We start from the raw sequence: 12,500 nt of genomic DNA on the forward strand, positions 1-12,500 counted from the left end.
ATTAATTCTATATCATAAATAAATGGTTTATTTTATAAAAATATTCCAAAAACACTTCAATATATTGAAGTAAAAGAAAATATTAGAAATTTGAAAATAATCATTGATATGTATTTGTGAAAGGTGCTACACTAAAATTTAACAATATCAGAGTTCACCATACGGTAGGAGTTCTCTTTGTTAAAATAAAAATAGTTGTTATATGAAACCTTTGTGAAATGCATTTTCCCTCATTTTCCAGATAAAAGTAAAAATACAAAATACCCATACAAAATACATACAAATAAATAAAAATAAAAATAAATTTACCAAAAAATATATACAAATAAAAATTGTGTTGGTAAAAAAAATAAAATAATAATTATCCCTATTAGGGAGGATATAAAACAAAAAGTATGTATAAATATAAATAAATAAATAAAAAAAAATAAAAACTTTATCATTGGATTATTGAGAGGAGATTGATGTTATTTTTCAAAATTTCAAATAATATTAAAAATAAAATATTATAACATTATTCTGGTTGATCCTGCCAGTAGTTATATGCTTGTCTCAAAGATTAAGCCATGCATGTCTAAGTACACACGAATTAAAAGTGAAACCGCAAAAGGCTCATTATATCAGTTATGGTTTATTAGATCGTTAACAGTTACTTGGATAACTGTGGTAATTCTAGAGCTAATACATGCAATATAAACACGGACCTTTTGGAACGTGTGCTTTTATTAGGCTAAAACCAAGCGATTTCTTCGGAAATCGTTATAATGGTTGAACTCTAGATAATTTGCCGATCGTATGGTCTAGTACCGACGACAGATCTTTCAAATGTCTGCCCTATCAACTATTGATGGTAGTATCTAGGACTACCATGGTTGCTACGGGTAACGGGGAATCAGGGTTCGATTCCGGAGAGGGAGCCTGAGAAACGGCTACCACATCTAAGGAAGGCAGCAGGCGCGTAAATTACCCACTCCCAGTTCGGGGAGGTAGTGACGAAAAATAACAATACAGGACTCATATCCGAGGCCCTGTAATTGGAATGAGTACACTTTAAATCCTTTAACAAGGACCAATTGGAGGGCAAGTCTGGTGCCAGCAGCCGCGGTAATTCCAGCTCCAATAGCGTATATTAAAGTTGTTGCGGTTAAAACGTTCGTAGTTGAATTTGTGCTTCATACGGGTAGTACAACTACAATTGTGGATTGTACATTACCTTATGTATGCAAGCGTATTATCGGTGGAGTTCTTATACATTTATGATACTTATGTACCATTATGTATTCCTCCTATTAAAACCTGCTTCAGTGCTCTTCATCGAGTGCTGTTGTGGGCCGTTACAATTACTTTGAACAAATTAGAGTGCTTAAAGCAGGCTCCAAATGCCTGAATATTTTGTGCATGGAATAATGAAATAAGACTTCTGATCTACTTTCATTGGTTTTTAGATCAAGAGGTAATGATTAATAGAAGCAGATTGGGGGCATTAGTATTACGACGCGAGAGGTGAAATTCTTGGACCGTCGTAAGACTAACTTAAGCGAAAGCATTTGCCAAAGATGTTTTCATTAATCAAGAACGAAAGTTAGAGGTTCGAAGGCGATCAGATACCGCCCTAGTTCTAACCATAAACGATGCCAGCTAGCAATTGGGTGTAGCTACTTCTATGGCTCTCTCAGTCGCTTCCCGGGAAACCAAAGCTTTTGGGCTCCGGGGGAAGTATGGTTGCAAAGCTGAAACTTAAAGGAATTGACGGAAGGGCACCACCAGGAGTGGAGCCTGCGGCTTAATTTGACTCAACACGGGAAAACTTACCAGGTCCGAACATAAGCGTGTAAGACAGATTGATAGCTCTTTCTCGAATCTATGGGTGGTGGTGCATGGCCGTTCTTAGTTCGTGGAGTGATTTGTCTGGTTAATTCCGATAACGAACGAGACTCAAATATATTAAATAGATGCTTTCAGGATTATGATGTTGAAGCTTTCATAGCCTTCATTCATGAATATAGTAAAATATAATTGTGTTTGAATGTGTTTATGTTAGTGGAGTCGTACCTGTTTGTTTGTCCCATTATAAGGACACTAGCTTCTTAAATGGACAAATTGCGTCTAGCAATAATGAGATTGAGCAATAACAGGTCTGGAATGCCCTTAGATGTCCTGGGCTGCACGCGCGCTACAATGAAAGTATCAACGTGTATTTCCTAGACCGAGAGGTCCGGGTAAACCGCTGAACCACTTTCATGCTTGGGATTGTGAACTGAAACTGTTCACATGAACTTGGAATTCCTAGTAAGTGCGAGTCATTAACTCGTATTGATTAAGTCCCTGCCCTTTGTACACACCGCCCGTCGCTACTACCGATTGAATTATTTAGTGAGGTCTCCGGACGTGATCACTGTGACGCTAACGTGTTACGGTTGTTTCGCAGAAGTTGACCAAACTTGATGGTTTAGAGGAAGTAAAAGTCGTAACAAGGTTTCCGTAGGTGAACCTGCGGAAGGATCATTAACGTGATTTTTCCAATAAAACAAAATTTATATATATTTAATATATATAAAAAAGAAAAATAAAATATAAAAATAAAAATGTACAATTATGGTACAAAATGTATAAAATATACAATAAATATATAAACAAATACAAAAAAGAATACTTCAAAAGAAGTAAAAATACAAATACAAATTAGACTGGGTGTGTTACTACTATAAGTAATGCATTCAGTCTTTTTTTTTCAAAAAAAATTAAGAACAAAGTATTTAAACGGTAGCCAATTGTCATCGTCATCGAAATAGTGACGCTTATGAAAATATATATATGAATAAACAAACTTGCTATAGCAAAAGTCGAACAACAAAGGTGTCGTACCCTTCGGGGTAATATCCTCCTGGGTGTAAAAACCCGCCCTTCGGCGTGGCGTGTATACGTTGCGACGAATTAACCCCTAAAGGTGTCGTACTTGGACAATATCCCGGTACTATCCGGCTAAAACGCATAGCATAAGTTGTAACGATATATATATAATAAAAAAAACAAATACAAAATAGACTGGGTGTGTTACTATAAGTAATGCATTCAGTCTTTTTTTTTCAAAAAAAAATATGAACAAAATATTTAAATGGTAGCCAAATGGTGTCGTCATCTAAATAGTGACGTTTTTAGCCAATATACAAAAACAAATTAGACTGGGTGTGTTACTATATGTAATGCATTCAGTCTTTTTTTTTCAAAAAAAAATATGAACAAAATATTTAAATCGTAGCCAAATGGTGTTGTCATCTAAATAGTGACGTTATAACCAAAATACAAAAAACAAATTAGACTGGGTGTGTTACTATAAGTAATGCATTCGGTCTTTTTTTTTCAAAAAAAAATATGAACAAAATATTTAAATGGTAGCCAATTGTCATCGTCATCGAAATAGTGACGCTTATGAAAATATATATATGCATAAACAAACTTGCTATAGCAAAAGTCGAAAAAACAAAGGTGTCGTACCCTTCGGGGTAATATCCTCCTGGGTGTAAAAACCCGCCCTTCGGCGTGGCGTGTATACGTTGCGACGAATTAACCCCTAAAGGTGTCGTACTTGGACAATATCCCGGTACTATCCGGCTAAAACGCATAGCATAAGTTGTAACGATATATATATATAAAAATAAAAATGTATAAAAATGTTGTACTTAGATTTCTTTAAAAGAAATTTATAAGTTAACGATTCTTTGGAATTGGACATTCGCAACATAAAAAAAATACATAAAATATAAAAAGAAATAAATTTTTATTTCTTAAAAAAAAAAATTGACTAAATATAAAATAAAAAAATAATAATACTCTAAGCGGTGGATCACTTGGCTCATGGGTCGATGAAGAACGCAGCAAACTGTGCGTCATCGTGTGAACTGCAGGACACATGAACATCGACATTTTGAACGCATATAGCAGTCCATGCTGTTATGTACTTTAATTAATTTTGAAGTGCTGCTTGGACTACATATGGTTGAGGGTTGTGATACTATGCTAAATAAGCTGCTTTTGATTTATCAAATGCGCATGTTATATTATTGGATTTGTAAAAATTCATAATATTAAAATATAATATATACCTCAAAATAATATCGAGCGACAGTAAGTTCGTTTTATCTATTTTTTAGAGGATGTTAGTATATAAAAATTTCTAACATTGCAGATCGTTGTCATAATATAATTTGGCAATTGAGGCATTCTACTTGAATTGATAAAATGGCTGAAATGATCGATATATAAAAAATATTTTGAATTGAGTATATAAAATTATTAAGCAAATAAAAAGTGTTAAGCAACCTCAACTCATATGAGATAACTCCCCGAATTTAAGCATATTAATGAGGGAAGGAAAAGAAACTAACAAGGATTTTCTTAGTAGCGGCGAGCGAAAAGAAATCAGTTCAGCACTAAGCCATTTTGTCTTTATGGCAAATATGGGATGCAGTGTATGGAACATCTATAATCTAGTATGAGAAATTAACGATTTAAGTCCTTCTTAAATGAGGCCATTTACCCATAGAGGGTGCCAGGCCCGTATAACGTTAATGATTACTAGAAGGTGTTTCCAAAGAGTCGTGTTGCTTGATAGTGCAGCACTAAGTGGGTGGTAAACTCCATCTAAAACTAAATATAACCATGAGACCGATAGTAAACAAGTACCGTGAGGGAAAGTTGAAAAGAACTCTGAATAGAGAGTTAAATAGTACGTGAAACTGCTTAGAGGTTAAGCCCGATGAACCTGAATATCCATTATGGAAAATTCAATACTAATATAAAAATATATAAAAAATATTTTAACAATAGTGTGCAATTTTTCCATATAAGGACATTGTAATCTGTTAATGTAATAAATATTTATCATAAGATCCATTACTTAAGTTTATTCAAATTGTTTATCTTCGGATTTTCAACATAAAATAAATGTTTTGGATTTGATAAATCATTGACAGATATAATTATATATTGTGCTTAAATTTTTCGGAATTTTACAATGGTAAATAGATCTATTGATTTGTTTATTTATATTGTATGCACTTTTATGATTAACAATGCGATAGATTCAGGATACCTTCGGGACCCGTCTTGAAACACGGACCAAGGAGTCTAACATATGTGCAAGTCATTGGGTATTTTTAATAAAACCCAATGGCATAATTAACTTAACTTAATTTAATGGGATTAGTTTATAATTTGTTATGAATTATTTATTCAATCCCGGGGCGTTCTATACAGTTATGCATAATGATATTTATATTATTTATGCCTCTAACTAGAGCGTACCTTGAGCATATATGCTGTGACCCGAAAGATGGTGAACTATACTTGATCAGGTTGAAGTCAGGGGAAACCCTGATGGAAGACCGAAACAGTTCTGACGTGCAAATCGATTGTCAGAATTGAGTATAGGGGCGAAAGACTAATCGAACCATCTAGTAGCTGGTTCCCTCCGAAGTTTCCCTCAGGATAGCTGGTGCAATTAAAAATTATATAAAATAATCTTATCTGGTAAAGCGAATGATTAGAGGCCTTAGGGTCGAAACGATCTTAACCTATTCTCAAACTTTAAATGGGTAAGAACCTAGCCTTTCTTGATATGAAGGTTTTGGTTGTGATATATTGTGCCCAGTGGGCCACTTTTGGTAAGCAGAACTGGCGCTGTGGGATGAACCAAACATAATGTTAAGGTGCCAAAATTAACAACTCATGCAGATACCATGAAAGGCGTTGGTTGCTTAAAACAGCAGGACGGTGGCCATGGAAGTCGGAATCCGCTAAGGAGTGTGTAACAACTCACCTGCCGAAGCAACTAGCCCTTAAAATGGATGGCGCTTAAGTTGTATACCTATACATTATCGCTAAAGTAGATGGTTTATTTTCGATCTGATTGAATTTAAATTTTGAAACTTTAGTGAGTAGGAGGGTACAATGGTGTGCTTAGAAGTGTTTGGCGTAAGCCTGCATGGAGCCGCTATTGGTACAGATCTTGGTGGTAGTAGCAAATAATCGAATGAGACCTTGGAGGACTGAAGTGGAGAAGGGTTTCGTGTGAACAGTGGTTGATCACGAGTTAGTCGGTCCTAAGTTCAAGGCGAAAGCTGAAAATTTTCAAGTTATAAAAAATAAAAAATAAAAATTAAAAAAACATTTTAATAAATTACAAAAATATATATATTATGTTATTAAAAATAAAAAAAAAAAAAAATATAAAAAAAAATATATGAGCAAATATAAATAAAAAAAATATACAAAAGTATATAAAAAAAAATATTAAAATAAAAAATTAAAAATACAAAAATATATATTATTATTATATGAAATAAAAAATACAAAAATAAATATTTAAAACACTTGATAAATTTTGAACGAAAGGGAATACGGTTCCAATTCCGTAACCTGTTGAGTATCCGTTTGTTATTAAAAATGGGCTTTTTGCTCATCCTGGCAACAGGAACGACCATAAAGAAGCCGTCGAGAGATATCGAAAGAGTTTTCTTTTCTGTTTTATAGTCGTACTACCATGGAAGTCTTTCGAAGAGAGATATGGTAGATGGACTAGAAGAGCATGACATTTACTGTTGTGTCGATATTTTCTCCTCGGACCTTGAAAATTTATGGTGGGATTACGCAAACTTCTCAACAGGCCGTACCGATATCCGCAGCTGGTCTCCAAGGTGAAGAGTCTCTAGTCGATAGAATAATGTAGGTAAGGGAAGTCGGCAAATTAGATCCGTAACTTCGGGATAAGGATTGGCTCTGAAGATTGAGATAGTCGGGCTTGAATTGGAAGCAATAACATGGTTTATGTACTCGTTCTGGGTAAATAAAAATTCTTGAATTTTGTTCCCCGGATAGTAGTTTACGTAACCAATTGTGGAATTTTCTTGCTAAAAATCTTAAGATATATCGCAAGGTATGTTCTTTTGATTTATAACGACTATCAATTAACAATCAATTCAGAACTGGCACGGACTTGGGGAATCCGACTGTCTAATTAAAACAAAGCATTGTGATGGCCCTAACGGGTGTTGACACAATGTGATTTCTGCCCAGTGCTCTGAATGTCAAAGTGAAGAAATTCAAGTAAGCGCGGGTAAACGGCGGGAGTAACTATGACTCTCTTAAGGTAGCCAAATGCCTCGTCATCTAATTAGTGACGCGCATGAATGGATTAACGAGATTCCTACTGTCCCTATTTACACTAGTTCAGTTTTGTATCTCGTGGCGGACGGTTGTCTTTGCTCCGTGAAAATTGAATTTGCTTTTGTGATTGGTGTTTTGCTGGTGGTAGTCGGTTTTTCCGAAAAAGGTTAAAGTCGGTTTTTATTACGGTTCGGTGAAATTGTGCGCGACCCTTAAAAACAGGTATAAAATTATACCTGTTTTATTTTTGGTGCGTGACCCTTCGCGGAAAAGGCAATAAAAACAGTGAAGTGCGAGGAATTAGCAAATTGCTATTCCAGGAACACAAGTGCAGCTGGTGGTAATAAAGTGCAGCTGGTGGCTAGAAAAATTTTTAGAGCGAGGATTTGGGAAATTTTGTTTCCCAATTCCAGGAACTCCTAAGTGATAGTGTAGTGAGAAATTAGTTGTTCTAGGAACACAAGTACAGCTGTGTGTCTGAAAATAATTAAAATGAGTGAAATCGATATTGTGGGACTAACGTCCGATTGTGACGCGGTAGGTAAAGCCTCGGACAAGGTTAAGGCGAAGAAACTCACCAAAAAAAGGGAGTTTATCAAAGACATTAGCGGAAGTGATAGTGAGACAGTGAAACTAAATAAGGACAATAAGGCCAGGAAGGACCTTAAAAGGAGAAACAAAGAAGCAAAGGCTTTGGAAGATGCGAGGGCATTAGCTGCAACCGCAGTAGATTGTGCCCATATAACTTTCAAAGTTCCAGTAGTTCCTGTGCAGGAACATGTGCAGGAAATGGAAGCCGAGGAGGAATCGATAAAAAATAAAAGAATAGAAGGAACGGATGATGATGCCCCAACCGCCTCAAAGAAAATGAGGACGAAGGGAAAGGATGAAGGAAAGGACGAAATAAAGGACCAAGGAAAAATGGAAGAAACTGAAGCTACAGCGACCCCAGAAGCCACGGGGACTGCCAAGTCCAGCGATGTGGTGGAGGTGGTATCATCCGACCAGGTGGCTGGTAAGCCGGATGATGATGGTAAGTCGAAAACTTCAACTTCATTAGGTAATATTATTGTTCATTTGGGGGAGATAAAAACATGCATAGGAAAAGTTGTGTCCCTTGTTCCGCAGGTTGCGGAAGATATTATAAGAATTAGCTCAAGCTACGAGGGCTTAGTGATGCGGTTGGTCGGAGAAAATGAGCGTCTTAAAGGACGTTTAGAAGCCTCTACGGCTAGGGAAGTTGACTTTGGAAGAGCAACATTTGGAGCCTCCACGGCTAAGAAAAGTCCACCGGTGCCAGCCCCAAGAAAAAGTAAGGGCATCGTGGATGAAAGAATTGACAACAAGAGGGTAGGTGTTCCAATTGGAGTTGGAGCTGCGGGTCCTTCTTGGCCCCAGCTAGAATCTTTGGCTAGGGCACCGAAAGTAGGTTCGGATAAATGTTTAAAAGCACCTCCGGTTTCCAAGCCGCAGGTGACGTATTCCCTTATCCTGAAGGGAAAATCAGAAGAGGACGTCAGGAGTAAATTTACTCAGTCGGTAGGTCCTGAATTAGGGAAGATTAGGGTCCATTCAATCGGAATGAATAAGAAGGGCGAATTTGTAGTTAGGGTTCCTACAGAAAACGAAAGAGCAGGAATTTTGGATCATCCCAAAATAAAGGAGCTAGGCTTAACTGGGTCGTTTAGCACTAAATTAGGTCCAAGAGTGGTAATTCAAAGGAGTTTTAGGCAATTTAGCACGGAAGAATTTGCTAGGGACCTTCACAGGAAAAATTTGGCCCATCTTAGTGAAGAGGAGTTCAAAAAAAATGTTAAGGTAATTTCGGAATGGAAAATAGGAACGGGTTTTGTAGACGTTATTGTCGAAACCAGCGAAAGCATTTTTAAGTGCTTCATGGCCGCCAGAAGAGTATTCATAAAATACTCTTCATTTGAAGTTAAAGAACTTCCGGCAATCCCTAATTGCAGGAGATGCTTGGCCACTGACCATATGCTTGCTAGGTGCAAAGCTAGGGATGTAGTCTGTAGAAATTGTGGGAACGAGGGTCACTTTGCCAGAATGTGCACCAAGGCGATTCACTGCAGGGACTGTGCAAAGCACGGTTGGTTGGCAGGACACGAAATGTTGACAGACAAGTGTCCTTGGTACAAGGACCAGGTAGCTAGGAGGGGAAGTCGTTTTTAAATGATGGTACAACCAATTCAATTGAATTGTCAGGGCGCATATAGGGCGACAAACAATAATTTAGGTATGATTAGAATATTCCAATTAAATTGCAATAGATCTAAGGATTCGATGAGGGATTTAGGGCAGGCTATGACGGAGTCTCGTTGCAGTTTTGCATTGCTCCAAGAGCCTTATATATCTTTCGGGGGTGTAAAAAACCTCCCAGCGCACATGAAGTCATTTACCAGTAAGAGTGGCAATGCTGCTATTATTGTTAATGACTTCAACACTGAGTGCTGCGTTCTAAATGAAAGTAAGTGGGGAGTCTGCTTAAATGTTGAGGGAAATTTTGGTAGGGTTGTTCTATGCAGTATATACTGCAAATTTTCAGATGAGATAGAACCGTATCTGGAGTATTTGGATCAGGTACTGGAAATTGTTGGGGGTGCGCCTACTGTTTTTGGTCTGGACGCAAATGCTGTTTCTCCTCTGTGGTTTAGCAAGATAAGAGGACATACGTCCGAATCTGTTAAAATTCAGAGGGGTAACAGGATAAGCGAATGGATGACCAGAAACAGCATCCGCGCTGTCAATGTTCCTAGTGAATGGTACACATTCTCCAGTTCGGTTGGAGAGAGCGATATAGATATAACATTAGTTAATGAAGCAGCTTTCAATTGTTTCAATTTTCACTGGTCCATTCAGGCAGGGAAAAGTATTAGTGACCACAATTTAATTCAAGTTGATGTCACTAATAACAACGAAAATCAAGGTGTTCTGTCACCTATAGAGGTTAGACGCTGGCATCTCAGTGATGTCAATTGGGACCTATATAGAGTCAATATCGAACGTAGGGTCACGTTAATTTCTTTACAAGAATTCTCAAGGCGCTCAGTTGATAGTAAAATTCAGTGGTTGACTAGTAATATTTGGGAAGTTAACGATAGGATTCTCAAGAAAATCAGTAGGGAAAACCCAAGGAAGATCAGGTGGTGGACTTCTGAACTCACTGAGTTCCGTAGGTTAGTCAGGAGATCAAGGAAGAAATTCCAGAGGGCTAGGAGTTCAAGACAGTCAGATGTTGACCAGCTTAGGAGTGCTTATAGACAAATCCTTTCAGAGTATAAGAGCATGCTAGCTAGGGCAAAAGAAAATGATTGGGACTCGTTTTTAGAGAGAAATAGGGATGACCCTTGGGGTCAACTTTATAAAATTTGTCGGAAAAAGAAGCAGGAAATAGGAGCTATCAGGGAAGGTGGCATTGTTCACCAAACCTGGAAAGACAGTATAGGAGCTTTAATAAGAAATTTCTTCCCCAGGTCTGAGCTTCCAGCTGCCTCGTTGGCGAATGAGCAGACTGAAGCTCCTAGGTTAGAAATAAACGAGGTAGAATTAGCAGTGGATAGACTTAGGGCGAGAAAATCTCCTGGTTTTGATGGGGTCACGGGTGAAATGGTTAGGGTTGTGTGGGAAGTTGTTCCAGAGTACTTGTTTGAACTCTACTCAAGCTGCATCAGGGAAAGTTATTTCCCAGCTGATTGGAAGCATGCGAAGGTCATGATTCTCCTGAAATCTCAAGATAAGCTGAAAAGCGATCCGCGCTCATACCGCGGTATAAGTCTTCTCCCAGCCCTTGGAAAAGTGCTGGAGAGAATTATGATAGATAGACTAATGGAAGTCATACCAGAACCATGCCCTTATCAATTTGGCTTCACGCCAGGACGTAGTGTTGAAGATGCATGGTCCCACGTGAGCACATGTGTCAGGGGCTCAACATCTAAATATGTTCTAGGAATATTTATTGATTTTAAGGGCGCTTTTGATAATTTAGAATGGTCTAGAGTGGTAGATAAGCTGGCGGCAGTTAGGTGTAGGGAATTAACGCTCTGGAAGAGCTATTTTACTGATAGAATGGCATCAGTCGTTGGAGCGCATGATAGTGTGTCGATAGGGGTTGTGAGAGGTTGCCCACAGGGGTCAATAAGTGGGCCATACCTTTGGAATCTCATGATGGATTCTCTAATAACAGAACTTAGCTCTGGATTTAGCACTGGTCCTGACGACCACCACGGCCCTTATAAGTGCAGTGCTTTCGCCGATGACTTACTAGTATTAGTCGAAGGACAAGCACGACGAGCACTGGAAAGTGAAGGAAATTTCGTATTGGAAAAGGTTCGTGCATGGGGAGAAAGTGTAGGTGTTGAACTCTCTATCGAGAAAACGTCTATGATGCTCCTCAAGGGAAGTTTGTCTAATAATCGGCCTCCGTGCGTTAGGGTTAATAGGGGTGCTGTCTCGGCTGGGACTAGCATAAAATATGAAAAGGTCGTTAGATACCTCGGTGTTACGGTTGGTGAGAGAATGAATTTCCTTCCCCACTTGGGGAAAATTAAGGAAAAACTCGCCATAATGGTTCCTACTGTTCGTCGTATTTTACGAAGCGAATGGGGTTTGTCGAGAAGGGCAGTCTGCATCATTTATAATGGTCTTTTTGTAGCGTGTGCCACCTTTGGGGCATCAGTATGGTATGACGTTGTCAAACTGGAGGTAGGAAGGAAGATTATTCTCTCGGCGCAGAGAATAATGCTTTTAGGTTCAATTCCTGCGTGCAGGACAGTATCTACGGAGGCTTTGCAGCTACTTGCTGGTGCTCCCCCGCTTGACTTGGAAGCTATCCGGCGGGGTATTGCCTACAAATTGGGGAAGCAACAGCAATTATCTGTTTCAGATTGGGATGAGTGTTCTTCTTGGAATAGGATTAGAACTCGTAGGGAAAGAAAGGAACTTCTGCTTAGTTGCGTCTTTTCTAGGTGGCAAATTAGATGGTCTGGTAGTGAGAAGGGTAGGGCAACCTATGAATTTCTTCCAGATGTTAGACAGGCGTCGAACAGGGAACTTCCAGGGCTCTCTCTCCGCATGTGCTTTTTGGTGACAGGTCATGGTTCTCTTAATGCATTTTTGCATCAGAGAACACTGGCTGAATCCCCAAACTGCATATGTGGTGAGAGGGAAGATTGGCGGCATATTTTATTGAATTGTCAACTCTATTCTCATCTCAGGGATATTGCTAGTATGGGCATTAGACAATTAGGTGACGAGTTTATTTTTAATGAGGTGTTATTCCATAGGGATACAAGAGAAAGTTTTGCAGCTTTTGCCAACGGAGT

At 38.3% G+C, this 12,500-nt stretch overlaps 2 non-coding genes and 1 pseudogene across 2 annotated transcripts; all 3 read left to right on the forward strand.

The window, feature by feature from the left end:
• Window positions 1-516: 516 nt before the first annotated feature.
• Window positions 517-2,508, forward strand: LOC129920774 (small subunit ribosomal RNA). Its single transcript, XR_008773329.1, has one exon. It is a non-coding gene; the product is annotated as a small subunit ribosomal RNA (ribosomal RNA).
• A 1,320-nt stretch (window positions 2,509-3,828) lies between these two features.
• Window positions 3,829-4,007, forward strand: LOC129920847 (5.8S ribosomal RNA). The gene has a single exon (XR_008773383.1). It is a non-coding gene; the product is annotated as a 5.8S ribosomal RNA (ribosomal RNA).
• Window positions 4,008-4,316: 309 nt separating this feature from the next.
• On the forward strand, window positions 4,317-7,268 carry LOC129920821 (large subunit ribosomal RNA; annotated as a pseudogene).
• The last annotated feature ends 5,232 nt before the right edge of the window (window positions 7,269-12,500 follow it).

This window comes from Episyrphus balteatus, assembly GCF_945859705.1.
Source record: "Episyrphus balteatus chromosome X unlocalized genomic scaffold, idEpiBalt1.1 SUPER_X_unloc_1, whole genome shotgun sequence".
Taxonomy (NCBI): Eukaryota; Metazoa; Arthropoda; class Insecta; order Diptera; family Syrphidae; genus Episyrphus; species Episyrphus balteatus.